A 5,050-nucleotide genomic window follows, 5' to 3' on the forward strand; every position below is an offset into this window, starting at 1 on the left:
CAAGCAAAACCCTGGCTTGCATCCACAGATGCTTCTCAAGCAAATCCCAGGACGTCATTCTCCCTTTGTACTTAGCCTTGGTGAGGCCGCAGCTGGAGTACTGCATTCAGTTTTGGGCTCCACAATTCAAAAAGGATGTGGAAAAGCTTGAGAGGGTGCAGAGGAGAGCCACACGCATGATCAGAGGTCAGGAAAACAGACCTTATGATGACAGGCTGAGAGCCATGGGACTCTTCAGCCTGAAAAAGCGCAGGCTCAGAGGCAATCTGATGGCCACCTATAAGTTTATCAGGGGTGTTCACCAGGATCTGGGGGAACGCTTGTTCACCAGAGCACCCCAAGGGTTGACAAGGTTGAACAGTTATAAACTCCTACAAGACCATTTCAGGCTGGACATAAGGAAAATTTTCTTTACTGTCCAAGCCCCCAAGGTCTGGAATAGCCTGCCATCGGAAGTGGTTCAAGCACCTACTTTGAACGCCTTCAAGAGAAAATTGGATGTTTAACTTGCTGAGATCCTATGACCACAACTGACTTCCTGCCCCTAGGGCAGGGGTTTGGACTCAATGATCTTCCAAGGTCCCTTCCAGCCCTAATGTTTATGAAATCTATGAAATTCCAGGTCAGAACTCTACAAGGTTTTCTTTACCAAGTTTCCAAATTTGTTTGGGATTCCTGGATTTGCAAGTCATATAAACATGTATTACTCCACTAAACTAGGGTTTAAACTGCCACAGGTTTAGCAACTTCATGATCATAATTACCCCATTCACTGCTGCAGTTTGTGCTAGATTCTTTGTTAAAAGCCTCCATTGAGCTAGGCCCCTCATGAAAATAAGTTCACAATGGCTGGTTCCAAGTTTCTTGTAACTGTGCCTTATTATGGACAGTAATGAACAAAATCTGTGGTGTTTAATACCTTGTATTTCTGTTAAAACAGGTATTGTTGAAATGGGTTTGTCCAATAGGAACTAGAAATGAGCTATGGGAGGTAGGCCTTTGCTTTCATAAAACTAAACTCCACCTGGGGTGGTCCAGATCGAAGCCCATCAAAACTTGAAAGGGATTCAAGTATGAGGCTTAATTTTTGATCCAAGACTTAACTCAAATGAAAACTATTCCAAGACTTTTTAATACAACACACACACAAACACATATATAGCCACCCAGCTATAACATGTATATTATAAAAAGCCACCCAACTATTATATATATTTAAAATTGTAAGAGATCTATATCTATAGCTATATAGATTTAAAATTGTAATAGATCTATTATAATTTTATATCTATATATTCATATTATAGCTGGGTGACTATATATGTTTGTGTGTGGCTATTTATATATGTGTTGTTGGGTGGCTATTTATAATATACATATTATAGATCTAGATCTATTACAATTTTAAATATATATATATAAAATAGTTGGGTGGCTATATATAAATATATAATAGTTAGGTGGCTTGATCTAGATATATTACAATAGTTGGGTGGCTATATATATATATATATTGTGCGGGCCGGCTCCCGATCCCGTCCTTGCCGGGGGCGAGCCGGGCCCGTCTTTGTGCACGCAGGCTGTGGCCAGCAGCCTGGGCACGCGGGGCCGGAGAAAACCGCGGGGCGGTATGGTACGCAAGTGCTAGAATCAGTTACGGAGGCGTAATGGTTGATTGAAAAGATTATTTACTTACACCGAAGATGGTCGCGATGTAGGCTGGACAGCTTTCCAGGCGCAGCTCCACTTGAATCCTCGTTGGAGAACTCTGACAGACTCGGTTCTTTGACCCCGGAGTGGTTTAGGCTCCGCGGGTTCGGCAATTCTTTCCTCATGGAGTGGCTGAATCTCCGTGGGTTCTGTTCGGTTCCCAGGTCCCCCGGAGCTGTTAAGACTCCGTGGGTTCGAAAATTGGGTGTATAGGATAGGGATCATTTTACTCACAAGTACACTCATGAGTAAACACTCCTGGGCAGGCGTCTACACATGCAGGGAAGTGGGAGCAGATTTACTGCTAATGGCAGAAAGCTACTTCTGCTTCCTGGGGCCCTGCAATGGGCCCCTGCCACCACCAAAGGGATGTTCTAGGCTCACCCTGGGTGTTACCCAAAGGCTGGAAAGGAGTATAGCCGTCTCCTGTTCAGGGCTGGGATATTGCACCTTGCCCCCTGGGGCTGCCTGCTGCTGGGAAGGGAACAATGTCCCCCTGCCCCAGCAGCAGGGAGCTCCTGGCACTGGCTTTCCAATCAGCAGCAGGGTACTTGGAAAGAGCTGCAGGGAAGGGGCAGGTACTAGCACCCTGCCTCAACTCGCTGCTAGCTGCCCCACTGGCAGATTGAGGCTGAGGGCTGGGACCTACCCCATCCCTGCAGTTCATTCCAAGCCCCATGCCTCGATCACTGAATCAGGACACGGGGCTGGGAACTGCCCTGGTCAGGGGCAGGTCCCAGCCCAACCTGCACAACTGTAGGGAGGAAGCAGGGGAGCCTGCTCTCCACTCAGCTCCGCAGCACACAGCTGGGCAGGGAACAGGCTGGGAAACCTGTTTCCCACTCAGCCCTGCAAGCGTGGAGTTGGGTGGGGAACAGGCTTCCCAGCCCCCACCAGCAGGGAGCTTCCAGCACCAGCTCCACATTGCAGGGCTCAGGCTGGGAGACCCTTATCTCCCAGCCCCAGCTCTGTGGTCACAGGGCCAATGCTGGGACACCCTCATGTCCCAGCCCCAGCTCCAAGTCCACAGGGCTGGTGCTAGGACACCCTTATCTCCCAGTGCCAGCTCTGTGACTGCAAAGCTGGCACTGGGAGAAAAGCATCTCCCAGTGCCAGCCCCACAACCATGGAGCTGGCACTGGGAGTCCCTTTTCTCCCAGGTCCCTGCTTCCTGATTGTGATCTCAGAGGAGGGGGCTTGGAGTTACCTGCTGCCAGGGCAGGGGTACATAATCTCAACCTGGGCTCTGGTGGTGGAGCCCACCCCAGCAGCAGGCAGTTCCCAGAGGCAGGAAGAAACCTCCCACCCCCTGGTAGGTGGCTGACTGGGAGCAAATTTTCTCCCAGTCAGTTATCTATACAAGCGCTACTGTGATGTTACTAATCAAAAATAAAGTTTCTACTTGCATTTGCAAGTAGCAAATTTACTCGCGATTAGTGAATTTTACTGTGTAGTAAACATGCACATGCAGATGTACATGCTTACTCCATAGTTAAGCGTCTCGTGTAGATGCATCCATGTGTGCCCAATTGTGCAGTTGTTACTGCATAGCAGTAGACTGCAGTAGGCTGCATAGTAACCGCTGATACTGCACAGTCTCAGCACTGTACTGGTCATTTCCAACCCTACCGCACAGTAGCTACAGTGTCACAGTTCACGTCTGCCAATGCTACATCGCTGTAGTGTCTCGTGTAGACATGCCAACTGACACCTTGCTGGATATACACACACACTACAGATGATGTTGCATAAGCTGTGAAGGGTTACATTAGAATTATTTTTTTTAAACATGGTGTGAGATTGATTAATTGAAGATGGGCTGCATCAGAACAGCAGAAGCAGCTGCTAGAACTAACTAGGGAGGCTTGAAATATAGTTTGGAAGAATTAAGAAGGTTTGGTGTAATGAGAAGTTATATTTGCCTAGTTTCTTAGCACCAAATAGGATAACAGAACTATAATAAACAAGTTCAATTTATGGCATACTAACATCCAGGGAGTAAAGATAGTTTAGGTACCAGATATCATTTAATTGAGGAAATATGCTTGGCATGTACTGAGTATTTTGATTAATTATGCAATGCATAATTAGGAAAGGCACCTAACTGTGAGTTAGTTAATAATTAAACTCACAGTGTCTATATGTATGCATAAATGATGCATGCATTTAAAAACTTTGGATCTTGCACCCATCCCCTCTAAGACCACCCTCATCACCTGGCTGACAGTAAATAAAGCTAACCTAGCTATACTCACTGTGTCCCTCTGCTCCAACCGTTTTGCCATAGGTGCTGACAGGGCGCAACAGTATACACCAGAAAACAAATCAAGTTGTGTGTGTAGTTAATTTGGTCTTAAAATTTAAAAATCACCATATCATTCAAGTTAATAATCAAGTTCCTGTTGATTTCCATACAGTCACAATCTTACAATATAACTCCAGAAGCATCAGAACAATCATGGTGACAGTCACACTATCAGGCAGATTTTTGTTGGCACAATTCTTTCCACTCCTTAAATCAATACTGAATAGGTGTCTTTGGCAGGATGACCAGAGGTCACCAGATTCAGGCTATTTTGGACTGTGGGTGTTGAGTAATTTCTACATCCAAGATCTTCTATAAGGAAAGGGTTCAAACTCAAGTGCTGTTGACCCCAGCTGTGGCAGCATGGTAGGGAGAGAAAGCTGTTTTTACTTGTTACAAAACCTTGCTGAAACCTTGACAACAATAGGGAGGGAGGGAATTTTGATGAAATGCTCCTGATTCCCTTTGCTCCCATTTTTCAACCAGCTCTAGTAATATCAAATGTACCTTTCTTTTACTACATATAAAAGAGCAGAGGGAAACAAGAACTCACCAAAGTCCCCATTTGGAGCATGTGCAGAAAGCTGGAGCAGGAACAATCCTGGTCCCTGATTTAGTTGTTGAGATATGCTGCAGTATTGAGTGCAACTGGGACTGAGAGAGATTTATTAATATAGAGATTTTTAGGGACTTTTTTGCACAGAACGTTCACAGCAGTGTCAGAATTTCAGGGGGTTTGAGGGGTGTATCTGGCCCCACTCCACATGTGCTCACAATGGAGAATGAAAAGATTCCCCAAAATAGCCCCTTATCATGCTGGCTTTGTCTTATGTGAAGTAAATTATAATACCGGTGCACTGACAGGGTCAGAATAGTGGCTGACACTAGCTGAAGCAAAGAGCTTATCTTTCCAATAAGATAAGAAAACAGCTATACAAAAGATGGAGGTGTCTGACCTCTCCGATTGCAGCCTGAGAGGAAATGATTCTTTAATGCACAGCCTCCTCACTGCTGCCTGAATAAATATGCACGTGC

The sequence above is a fragment of the Alligator sinensis genome, unplaced genomic scaffold (genome assembly GCF_000455745.1).
Source record: "Alligator sinensis unplaced genomic scaffold, ASM45574v1 scaffold701_1, whole genome shotgun sequence".
Lineage (NCBI taxonomy): Eukaryota > Metazoa > Chordata > Crocodylia > Alligatoridae > Alligator > Alligator sinensis.